This window comes from Schistocerca cancellata, chromosome 7 (genome assembly GCF_023864275.1).
Source record: "Schistocerca cancellata isolate TAMUIC-IGC-003103 chromosome 7, iqSchCanc2.1, whole genome shotgun sequence".
In the NCBI taxonomy this organism is placed as follows: domain Eukaryota; kingdom Metazoa; phylum Arthropoda; class Insecta; order Orthoptera; family Acrididae; genus Schistocerca; species Schistocerca cancellata.
In genome coordinates, this window is record NC_064632.1 from 550,359,210 (window position 1) to 550,372,443 (window position 13,234).

The following is a 13,234-nucleotide window of genomic DNA, read 5'->3' on the forward strand; positions in this document are numbered from 1 at the left end:
GACCTGTTACAGTTCCTCTGTCAAAGACATGCAGAGATGTACGTGCACCAGTCATAATTCCACCCAACACCATCAAACCATTGGTTGGTATCTGGGTTTGGTGTCTGGTTCCTGGTTCACGCCAGATGAAAACCCGGCGAAAATCAGTATTCAGGCTATACCTGGACTTGTTTGTGAACATAACCTGGGACCACTGTTCCAATGACAATGTACTGTGTTCTTCATACCAGGCTTTACAGTCTCTCCTCTGACCAGGGGTCAGTGGAATGCACCTTCCAGGTCTCCGGGAAAATAAATCGTGTTTGTTCAGTCGTCTCTAGACTGCGTGTCTGGAGACAACTGTTCCAGTGGCTGCGGGAAGGTCTTGAGCAAGGCTACCTGCAGTACTCCGTGGCCTTCTGCGAGCACTGATGGTGAGACATCGGTCATCTTGTGGTGTGGACGTCCCGTACAGTAGCGCCTGGACACGTTTCCTGTTGCCTGGAATCGTTGGCATAATCTTGGTTCACACGGAGGGCCCGTGCTACGACCTGCTGTGTTTGACCAGCCTCCAGTCGTCCTAGTATTCTACCCCTCATAACGTCATAAATATGTGTTCTTTGAGCCATTTTCAACGCACAGTCACCATTAGCACGTCTGTAAACGTTTGCACACTTATTCGCTGCACCGTACTCTGACATGTACCAACACACCTCTGCGTATGTGGGCTACTGCCAGCGCCAACGTGGGACGACCGCAGGTCAAATGCACCGCATGGTCATACCCGAGGTGATTTAAATCCGCAAACCGCCCACCAGAGCGTTGTTTCACCGTGTATCAGCATTATCCATAATTTATGAGCATGAGCGTATAATCCGCTCCCCTTTCCCCCACCCATGTCCTCAGAACCGAACGCTAGATCTGTGATTGATTTCACTTGCCTTGTAATGAAAATCTAACAAACAAATAAGCCAATTCAGACCCTTTATAATTTTAATGTTGATGGCAGCGAACTTTTCTGCACGGTGCTACAGGATTTGCTCTGACCTGTACTCTAGCTACCCTGACCTCTGCCACGGGCCTCACTAGACGTCAGGGACAAGCATTGGCCTGCGTAGTTAGCTCGCTGACTCGACATCATAGGCCGGCTTCCGCAGGCAGAATCCACAGTTTCCAGCTCAGAGGCCCCACGCGGCTACTTCCACTAAGCTCGAGGCCCATAAAAAAATAAAAAAAATAAAAAAACTCCTACCAGTAATGGGAATCTATCGTACGTGTCATCTAGGCACTCTCAGCACTCAGCTATGGAGACGGGATTAATAGGCAATAACTAAGTTTAACTATCCGTGCAAGAAAGTTAGCCCCCCCCCCCCACCCCACACACCTGTACACACAATGTACGGAAATTCATTTATTTGTTCAACTCGCGTGTGACAGAGCTGTAGCTGCTACTAATACAGAAATTATAACCGTCCAGCATGACCTAAATGTTGGCTTACGCCATCGACGCTGAAAAAATAAACGATTTCATTATATCCATTGTGTTCAAAAATTCAAGTCCGAACATGATAGACATTACGGTGAAGCCAACAGTTACTACGGTCGTTCAGTAAGTAATGCACAAATTTTTTTTCTCAGAACATATGTGTTGTTAAGAGTCAGGATTTAGAGACAATTTACATCAACATGCCTTGTCCATGTCCTATTTTTCTACGTAGTCTCCGTCACGTTCTGTGGCCGTGCGCCAACGTTGTGAAAGAGCTTTTATTTCCTGATGGTAAAAGCTCTTGTCATGGAGGCAAAATGGTGCAGCCAGCTTCCGTTCCCCGTAACAATTCGTGACAGAAAGGCCTCTCCGTCCGTCTCAAAACGGTCCAACAATTCAGATGAAATAGCGTTTCTTTGAGTCTTGTGTTCCGCTGTGAGCATTCGTGGAACCCATTGTGAGCACCTCTCTGAATGTACGAGAGTTTCGATCATAGCAGACGCACTTCCAGTGCTGACTGACAACCAGTTGTCGAGTTGTGGTCGACACGAATAATGTCATCCGCACGATTCAGCATGTCTGGAGCAGTGGCTGTGACAGGACGTCCCGAGCGTGGCTGATCATGGAGGTCTGTTTCTGTCTTTCCTGAGGATGTAACTTTCTTTACCCATCCCCAAACACGGCACACAAACGTTTATGGATGGTCACCACAGTTTCTTTTTCTGCACACAAGAATTCAATAACAGCACACAGCTAGTAACGTGAGTCGTATGTAGACGCCATTTCGAGGCTGTACTACGGCTCTGCCATCTTCCAGAACAATTCGAAACTTCACCGGCGCACAGAACAAACACCAAATGTGAAGCACCAAAAACGACGTTTGTATATGTATATCGATCGCTTTTTTAAAAAAAATGTGGGGCGTTATTGATTGAAGGACCCTTGCAACATATTTCGTAGAGCAACCAAGCATCGGAAACGCGTGATGAGTGAACAATGAGCATGCGGAAGTACGCCTGTGACGAAGGACAAGAAAAGAAATTACCTCTTTCAATCATCGTTACGCAAAAATTGATTTGAGGTACGTAGTGGTGTAATATTTGAGCCGTGCATGGCTCCCGTTTATCTCATATATTGTTTGTCATCTTCTCTTACGGTACTGCCCACTCGTTTTCCTATTCCATTTACTGGCGTCACTAACTTCCTGCCTTATTTGCCCGTGAGCGGCAGCAGCAGCGCGTATCGGTAAGTGCACTGTCGTGCCATCTCTGGAGCGACCGATAGTATTTTTGCGTCGTCGTGTGTCTGGCAGTCAGTTAGGGTCGGACCAGCAGTGCAGTCGGGATGTAGCAGCAGTGAAGTCGGGGACGGAGCAGCAGTGAAGTCGGGACGCAGCAGCAGTGAAGTCGGGGACGGAGCGCCGGTGAGGCGCTGACAGCCAGTGCTCGCCGACCTCTGGCGACACACATGAACTGTCCGACGGAGGAAGATTGGAGCGGGACGACCAGTGGTTGGTGGTTCGGTTGATCCTCTCATCGGCCGACGTATATTTGGTTCTTTTACCGTTTCCGGGCCTGGGCAGTTGGTCGGTTGGCGTGGAGCAGCAAGGAAGTCTCCGCAGCGCGTCATTTGGCCGGGCCCGCTGGCGGCTGTTTCCATTGCTGCAAGGTTCGTGGCTCACCGATCCTGGACATGAAAGTTAAGTTTTGACTTAATCTATCAGCAAGTCACGACTGTTCACATTGTGTCACTTGGAGTTCGTTGCCATCTGTTGGGATATTCCAGCGAGCAACAACGTGTGTTTTCAAGTTGGCAAATTTTAGCCACGCTCCAGTGGAGTTTAACTGTACTTGCTTATTTGAATTGAAGTGCACCAGCAGAATCTTCTGCCTTGTGGCCGTTAACGTTCCGGATACCTGCCCTGGCTGTTGACGTAAATCCAAGCAGTGTATTTTCCTCATAGTGTTGTCGATGTGCCGGCCGCGGTGGTCTAGCGGTTCTAGGCGCTCAGTCCAGAACCCCGCGACTGCTACGGTCGCGGGTTCGAATCCTGCCTCGGGCATGGCTGTGTGTGATGTCCTTAGGTTAGTTAGGTTTAAGTAGTTCTAAGTTCTAGGGGACTGATGACACAGATGTCAAGTCCAATAGTGCTCAGAGCCATTTGAACCATTTGTTGTCGCTGTCCAGCACAGTGTTTAGTTTGACATCTCAATTTATAATTGTTTGTGGGCGCCAATTCCTTCTACGTTGTTCCATTGAACTCCCTGTTGTGTGCTGGTTGGGTGAAGTGGAGGTTATCTTTTGGTGGGTCCATTCACTGTCTGTCAGTTGGGTTGTCGTCGGATCAGCAATGGTTGGGCCGACTGCCTGTCTCATCTAAGCGAGCGTTAGTGTTTGAATTCCAGGCCGACCCTCGGAACTTCTGTGGGCCCTTAAGTGTACTGCCTTTTCTTGTTGTTTGTATTTGTATGGCTTCTGCCCGATTGTTAGATTAAAGTTCTTTTGCCCGTAAGGTGTCAGATGGTTTGGGCCTTCTGCTTAATTTAGAACTGTTTTACATAAAGCCTTTGGCATTCTTGAAATTAACGTTATTGAGTCTTAAGTGTTGTGCCTTCAGCCGATTTTGAATTTAAGTTGTTTGCTCTTAAAGTGTCAGAGTCCTTGGGCCTTCAGCATAATTAAGGAACCGTTTTCAGATAAGGCTTTGCCTTTTAAATTTCTGATTTGGTTGAGCTTTATGTTATTGACTTTCAGCCGTTTATAATTAAAGTGGTCTTGCCCTTAAGGCATGAGATTGTGCGCCGCATTCAGCTGCTAATTAAGCTCCAAAACTAAAGCTATCTTTCTTTTTCTTGGCTCTTGTAATCTTTGATCAAATAAGAGGTTGTATGTTTGAGTGTAGCTGACAGCCGCTTATTTTGGCCCCTTTCCACAGCTTAAACTATCTGTCCCGTCCTGTGCGTTTAGCAGGGCGTCAATATCCTACGAACAGCAAGTAGCACTGTAGTGCTTGCTTCAACAGGCACGAAGCAAGTATACGATCAATTGCCTCCAGTTCGGTGTTCACCATAGTTCAGTAAGGAATGTGTTCCACGAATAGCTGCCTCCTCCTTTTCTTCAGAGTCCAGGCCTTGGATGGAGATGATCATCCGCTTAGGCTTGAGTGTGTGTGTTACTTTCTGCAACAGGCTAACGAAGACCCTCAGTTTCTGAAATTGTTCCGTCTATGGATAGTTCCATCTACGACTCAGATTAGTTGGGAAGACGTGCACAAATGTTATGACACTTGTATAGTCGGTTGAAAACACGGATACAACAGTTGTGCGTGGTCGTCAGATACAATAAGCACTAAACTTGTGGTGTCGTAACGTGTGCGACTGATTGATTGAGCTGTACATCTTGCTTCATCAACTCAGTTTTTCTTAAACTGTTTCATTTCCTTGCCTTATGGGGAGACGCGGGGACACTGATCACTTTCACTTTTACACCCTAGATTGTCTTACTTTATTCTGATGGCACTTTATTATTTAGTGATGTGGTAGTCTTCTTACACTTATTCTAATTGTGTTCGTAATTATTTAGTATTTCCTGCTTTCCATCTGCTGGCTTGCCTTGCCTTTTGTGAGGGGCCTTCACAACCCTGGAATTCCTCTTATTGCTGTGAGAAAGCTCCATAAAACGTGAGCAACGACTGAATCTACAATTTGTAAAGGGTACTTACGTCTTCGTGTGTTGGTTCCTCTATAGCCAGTGTTCAGACTATTCTTGCAAGCACACCTGCCGAAATTATTCGAGGGGGTACACCCTATATTTCGGAGATTCCGGTTTGATGTGGAACGCTGCATACTAATACGTGGGGCATTAACCCAGACTTTCGGCAATCGGTGGACCGTCATTACCTCACAGGGTTTGTGGACTTCACACCATCAAACGCCTTTCTCGGAGGCTGCATGAAAATTGAAAATTTATTTCACCTCTGTCGACTGAGAGGAAGAATTAGTGAGCGAAATTTTTCAGCGGGGACACAACATACAGAGACCAACAAACATTTCCCGTTGAAGATGGTTCGTCGATACCGGTTCTGCACTGAATTTAATGGTGCTCATTCAGGACATTTATTGTAATACCGATTTAAACACTAAACGATTAAAGAAACTTTAATAATGTTTATCACACCGAATTAGCTTCTGGACACCTCGTAGATAATACACATTTCCGACACCTGGTTCCTTAACAAAATACATTTTTTTCTGTCTCCATCATCAGATCTGTCGGTTTTGGCATTGAATTTTTTAACACTTTGTGTTTGCACACGCTATTCGAAGGCTTACGCAAATTTCTAATGTGAGTCATAACAATACCGAGTCATCATAGCTTTACGGATTCAGTTGAGGAAAGAAAACATTGCAGATCTGTTATGCATGCACACTGATTAATCACAAGATCGGTAATGAGTTTAGCGACATTCAGTGCTTTAACTGCGCAATGCGTCTCATGCTGCCGAATCCGTGCGCCTACAATGTACCATGCAGGCAGCCCGCAAGGCGACTGTGTCCCGCACTTCTACTTACAGAATTCGTAAAATACACTGGTGGGTATTTCAAAACCGGTCTTTTATTTGCGCTAGCCTAATATTTCTCCTGCATGTACCATCTATCAAATGCACACAATCAACCCGCTGCGTAGTCACGAACAAGTAAACAACAAAAAATATACGCGATGGGTTCATGTCCTCCTCCTTTCGGAAGTCGGCTAAAAGTAATGATCCTCCTTTGATGGAATCTTCAACCATCCGAACCAAAAGCGAAGTCCGAGGAGTAGAGCTGAAAAGGAAGAGTCACTTCAAGAAATTTTCATTTTCTATCCATTCTGAAATCTTTAAATAAACGACCACTTGAGAAGTTCATTTACGTCAACGCGTTTCACCTGATGCATGGCTTCTTCAACAATAAACCGAAATGTGGAGAAACTCTACTAGTGCCTGGTGTACCAGGCGAAACACTTCTGCGCCCTCACATTTTCTGTTCAAAATACGTCTACATTCATTCAATCTTTGTGGCTAATAATATGTACCTGAGTCACTTTCTGCCAGTTTATTTTTAACTTTTTTGTGTTGCATTCAGCCCTGATTATGTTTTCGGCATTACCGAGACAGCATGCGTACCAAATATGTTCCAAAACACCAGGCATAAAAAGGGGAGTTTCCAGTGCTCATACCTCGGGTTTTAATCGTGGTCATGCCTCGGGCATGGGTGTGTGTGATGTCCTTAGGTTAGTTAGGTTTAAGTAGTTCTACGTTCTAGGGGACTTATGACCTAAGATGTTGAGTCCCATAGTGCTCAGAGCCATCTGAACCATTTTTTTAAATCGTGGTCAAAAGATAGCATCATGTGTTTTGTCTAGCTCTTGGAATATGGACCATTTACTTACCCAACTGAAGGATCGTCTTAATGTCACTTAATGTCAACAGGGTCAGAGTTTAAATGTTAAGGACTTCCTCCTGCTTAGGCGAATGGAGCGATTTGGTTGGTTCTTTTTGCGTTGGATTTAGTCTACAGTGGGCTTCATGGGAAAGACACCATGAGAGGCCCCTCGGTTTTTTTACTATATTTTTGCCGTTAACAGCCAACCAAAACCCAGCCGAGGATCCCAAGACGACTGTGCACAGCAAATGGCTGAAACATTTGCAATATATTCGGATATGGTAGTGAGACATGGACTACGGGAAAAGCGGAAAAGAATCGAAGCCTTTGAGACGTGATACTACAGAAGAATAGTGAAAAATTAGGTTGACTGATAAGATAAGGAATGAGGAGGTTCTCAACAGAATCGGCGAGGACAGGAACATATGGAAAACAGTGACAAGAAGAAGGGACAGGATGATAGCGCATATGTTAAGACATCAGAGAATAACCTCCACGGTACTAGAGGAGGCTGTAGAGAGAAAAATTGTAGAGGAAGACAGGGACTGGAATACATCCAGCTAATAATTGAGGACGCAGGTTGAAATTGCTATTCTGAGATGATAAGATTTCGCTGGAGAGGAATTCGTGGTGGGCCGCATCAAACCAGTCAGCAAACTGATACCAAAAATACGAAGTTCTCAGTCTCGAATAACTTTGCAAATTTCTTGATATTTATCTGTTTTGAAGATACAGAGGTTCAAAGTTACCCTACTTCTACGCGTAAAATCCGGTATGAGGCGAAATCTAAATAATAAATATCCTAAGCAGTTTCCTTGGATTTTAACAGTATATTCAGTATATTCTCTAGAAATTTATCTAGTAGCAGCATCTCCCCGTTTTCAAAAAAAAAAAATTATTCGTTATCGAAGAACACCACCAAACTTGGTTTTTGGGTATCGATTCGAAGCCGCAGAATCTGAAACTGCTATGCACAGAAATGGCTGTAATGTTTGCGTTGCATTCCTCAGATCCCGATCTAAAACTACCGTGAACGTTTTCTTCGTGCCTTTCTCCGTTTCAGACATACAAATGATCAAACTTACGCTACTTGTACACGTAAAAGGCGTAAAATCAGGATGAGTCGGAAGCGTAGTTTATAAAATGACGAGCACGGAGAAATATGCTGTAAAGTGTCTGAGATATCATCTAGGAACCTCATGTAATTGTAATGAAGCATATGCAACGCTGTTTTTCACGTAAAATCCGGTGAGAGGTGTAGAATTAGTTTTGTATTTTTTCAATTTCACATGCGAAAACTGTCTAGATTTTACTGATTTCTTTTCATGTGAGTTACATGTTCTGCTGCAGCGGAAAAAACGGCACAAGGGGAAAAATGCTACTATCGGATCACAAAAAATGCGAATATGTTTCTGTTATTTAAAAGTCTCTGACTGAAAAGTGGGGTACCAGCTGCCTCAGTCTACTTTCCTCAGCAAATTAAAAAAAAGTCGAAAGATTTTGGCATGCGAACATTTCGCGTTTTTTTCAGAGAGAGAGGGACGCAGCGGCAGTTGAATATAGTTGTCAGTGACAGAACAGTGCTGGGAAATGAGTGAAAGAGACCCTTCCAGTGTGGGAGGAATAAAGAGGTAAGAGTCAGTGATAATGAGAGGCAGAGTGTATGCTGATGACAACGAGGAAGAGAGTGATAGTGAAAATGAGAAGAGACAGCAGTAGCAGGAAGAAAGGAATGAGCGGTAAGATAGGATACGAAGGAGACAGCAGCCGTGAGAGGAGACTGTAGTAGTGGGACAGAACGAAGGGGACTGTGGCTGTGACACAGGAGACGATGAAAAAGAGATAATGGCAAAGAGTAGAGCTGAATGAGTGAGTGTGAAAGGACAACTGAGAGTGGATGGGTGTGAGCAACGTACAGCGATGGACTAGTGAGATGTAGTGAGTTACAGTTAGGCGAGCTCATGGAACTTGCATAAGATGAGTTGCACGTCAAAAAAATGTTCGCATGCCAAAATTTTTAGTCTATGAGGAAGGTAGACTGAGACAGATGGTACCTCGCATTTCAGTCAGTCTTTTTTTTATGTATTTGCATGTGTTGTGCTGCGATAGAATCATTTTCCAGCTGGTAGAATTAATGACTCACAACTGCAATCGGTTGTGTTGTAGAAAGAACTGGATGTAACAGTTTGTCGAGATATAAAGTGGAAGAATGACATTCGAGTCAAGGGTAAACCAGGTGGCAGACTTCGGACTGTCGATGGATTACTGAGAAAATGCTGTATTACCAGCGTGTGCTGAAAAGCAATGCCTTCGAATTTTTTTATTCTCTTCTCAGTATTGGCTAAGGTATTACACGTCATGAAAATAGCTCGGCCGACTTTCTCGCTTCCCTGGCGCAAGTTACAAGCCTCCGCCATAGAAGTCTCTGAACTGTAGCCTGCAACGCGGAGGTGAGTGATGTAACTATTACGAGGGTCACTCCAAAAGAAATACACACTATTTTGTAAAAATATAGTTTTCATTCTACATTTGTGAAAGTTTTACAGTGTGTAGATATATCCTTCCCGCTAGTTTTCAAACGTAGTTCAAACTTTTCCCGTGAGTGGCGCCGTCACAGCATGTCTTCAAGATGGCTGCTACACTTACCGTTCGTCCAAAACCCAGGCGATCATTGTAGGCAAAACCACCCCTTCCTTCCGCCTCCTTGATTTCTATCTCACCATCTATGGCCGTCCTATCGCCCTCACTCCCACCCTTAAGTACCTTGGCGTCACCCTCGACCGTCGCCTCTCCTGGACTCCCCATCTCCGGACAATCCAAGTCAAGGCACGCTCCCGACTCAGTCTCCTCAAGCTCCTTTCCGCCCGTACGTGGGGTCTGGACCCCTCCACCATCCTCCACACCTATAAATCCCTCATCCGCCCTATCCTTTGTTACGCCCATCCGGCCTGGATCTCCGCCCCCCCTTCCTTTTATACATCCCTCCAAATCCTTGAACGCCATGCTTTCCGCCTCGCCTATCTCATCCGTCTCCCCTCCCCCATGTGGATCCCGTATGATCTCATCCCCTTCCCCCACCTCCTCCTTTTCCTTGAAATAATACGGATCCTGTACACCTCCCGCAAACTCGATCCTCCTCATCCGCTTGTCTCACCCATCCTCTCCCACCCCCGCCCACTGCCACGCCTGTATTCCCACGTCCCACCCGGTCTCCATCTCTCCACCCTCCTCACCCACTCCCAAGTTGGCTTCCGCCAGCTCCCCCTCCCTGATGATGTCCTCCTCCCCTCCATCTACCCCTCCTATCAACTTTGATCCCCCCCCCCCACATCTTGTGTCCTTTCCCTTAGGCACCCTCCCTCCCTTCTTTTTCCCCATCCCCTCCCTCCTTCCCTCTTCCCCCGGGCTTCCCCTCCCCCTTCCTCCCTACCCCCTGTCTCCCCTGCCCATGGCATCTACTCTCCACTCTCCCTCTCCCACCCCCCCCCTCCTCTCTTGGCAGGTCCCTGGACTCGTACACGGATAGTGAACATTCGCGCGCCGGAGATCAACGCCTCGTGTTCTGTGTGTGCCGTCGTTTTGTGCTTAAGTGATTCAGTGTTATTCGTTTTGTGCACCTACGTTCACGTGTGACAATTTTCGTCTCTGTCTGTGTCCAAGTGTCTGAACAATTTTATCTTGGACTCTACGCCCGTGAACGGCACCTTGTATTTTAAAAAGTGTTTGTCTCCGTTTATATGTCCACCATGTTTTTTCTTTAAATGTCTTCATTTGTATATTTGTGTTTCTCTGCGGCTAAAGAGCGGCGTCGTATGCTGCTGCAGGCCTGCCTGTAATACAGGTTTCAAAATAACAATAAAGAAAAAATAATTGACATTCGTCAGAAGCAACGTGCTGTCATAGAATTCCTGTGCTGTGGAAATAAGACAGTGGGAAACATCCACAAGAGGATGTAAAAGCTGTATGGAGATGCTGTCGATCGCACTACAGTCAGTCAGTGGGCAAGCAAGTTACGTGATGAAAGTGGGCACGGCAATATTGAGGGTTGTCCTCACAGCGGCAGGCCTCGTACTGCACAAACTGTGGTGTCACCGCCAGACACCACACTTGCTAGGTGGTAGCTTTTAAATTGGCCGCGGTCCGCTAGTATACGACGGACCCGCGTGTCGTCACTGTCAGTAATTGCAGACCGAGCGCCACCACACGGCAGGTCTAGAGGGAAGTACTAGCACTCGCCCCAGTTTTACAGCCGACGTTGCTAGCCATGGTTCACTGAGAATTACGCTCTCATTTGCCAAGACGATAGTTAACATAGCCTTCAGCTGCAGTTGCTACGACCTAGCAAGGCGCCGTATTCAATTGCTATAATACTTCTGTATCATCAAGAGCAATGTTCTACAAATGTGGATTAAAGTTAAGTATTCCAGAAGCTACGTACTTTTCTTTATAGCATTCATTACGTGTCCTGTTTCAGACCTCACGCCAGACTGCTTGAGTTTAACGCGTGCATTTCGGCCTTCTCTAGCTATACAACACAAACTCCAGATAATGTGCAGAGAGTTAACGAATTGGTGACTGCTGACAGACACATCACAGTGAATAAATTGTCACGCTACGTTGGGATAGGGGAAGGAAGTGTTTGCAAAATACTGAGAGTGTTGGCGTTAAAAAAGGTTTGCGCCAGATGGGTTCCGAGGATGTTGACAGTGGCTCACAAAGAAATAAGACAAACTGTATGCAGCGAACTTTTGGGACAGTACGAGAATGGTGGAGATGAATTTCTTGGAAGAATTGTGACAGGTGATGAAACATGGCTCCATCATTTTTCACCAGAGACGAAGAGGCAATCTATGAAGTGGCATCATGCAAATTCACCCAAGGAAAAAAAAATTAAAACCACACCTTCTGCTGGAAAAATTATGGCTACAGTGTTTTCCGATTCCGAAGGACTCTTGCTTGTGGACATCATGCCAAGTGGAACCACCTTAAATACTGATGCAGATGTGACGACACTGAAGAAACTTCAAGCTCGACTGAGTCGTGTTCGACCACATCGGCAAAAGCAGGATGATTTGCTGTTGCACGACAATCCACGGCCACATGTCAGTCAAAAAACCATGGAAGCGATCACAATACTCGGATGGACAACACTGAAAAACCCACCTTACAGTCTTGACCTGGCTCCATGTGACTATCATCCCTTTGGGAAACTGAAAGACTCTCTTCGTGGAACAAGGTTTGATGATGATGACTCCCTTATGCACGCTGCCAAACAGTGGCTCCAACGAATTGGTCCAGAATTTTACCGTGGGGGTATACAGGTGCTGGTTACAAGATGGCGTAAAGCAGTTGAGAGGGATGGAAATTATGTGGAGAAATGAAAATATTGTTCCTAAAGGATGTATCTACACACTGTAAAACTTTCAAACATGTAGAAAAAAAGATGGATTTAAAAAAAAATAGTGTGTATTTCCTTTGGAGTGACCCTCGTACATTGCTTGAGTAACAGCGTGCTGTTCCGAATTCCAAGAGTTCGTCCACACACTGAGCACCATCTCCTTCTGCATGACAATGCGAGACCATACACGAGCGCTGCGACAGTCCGACGCCATGAGATGATGTCATCGCCCATCCTCTATACTGTTCCGAATTGGCCACATCCGATTTTCATCTTCTTCCAAAACTTAAAAAACACCTTGGAATACTTCCCTTTGATACTGATGAAGCAGAGGTGAGGTCTCCGCCAATAAAGTCGAACAATCTACAACGACGGTAAAAGCAAGTAAGGTATCTCGTTAGGAGAAGTGTGTTCGTCGCCAGAGTGACTATCTTGAGAAATAAATATGTAGACATGAAGAATAAAGATGGAGACTCTTAATAAAATGCGTTTTATAAGGGGTGATCAAAAAGTTTCGTTTCAGAGCGTTGATGCAGCGTATATGAAATGTAGCGCGATGCGATGCGGTTATATAAGCACCGACACGTAGGCAACTGATTTGTTTGTGTTTCCCAAATTCGTGCGGTGAATGCGGAAACGTAAAGTATGGCGACGTTTCCACCAAATGCATCCACACAAGACCAACATGATCATTTCATGGCTGCTGCAGTACAAACACCGGTGGATATGCATTGGAGAATGAACGCGTATGGGGCAGCACGTCTTTTGAAAATCACCATTGTCGAATCGTGCGACAAGTTCCGTGCTAGCTCCGTGATAGCGGAAGTCCCCATATCGCAGATGTCGTAATCCAGAAGTTGCGCCAACTCAAGTACGAGCCACCGGATCACGCGTCCCAAGTTCCTGATCTCTTCCCATGCGATAATCACGCCTCGTCCCTTAAAAATG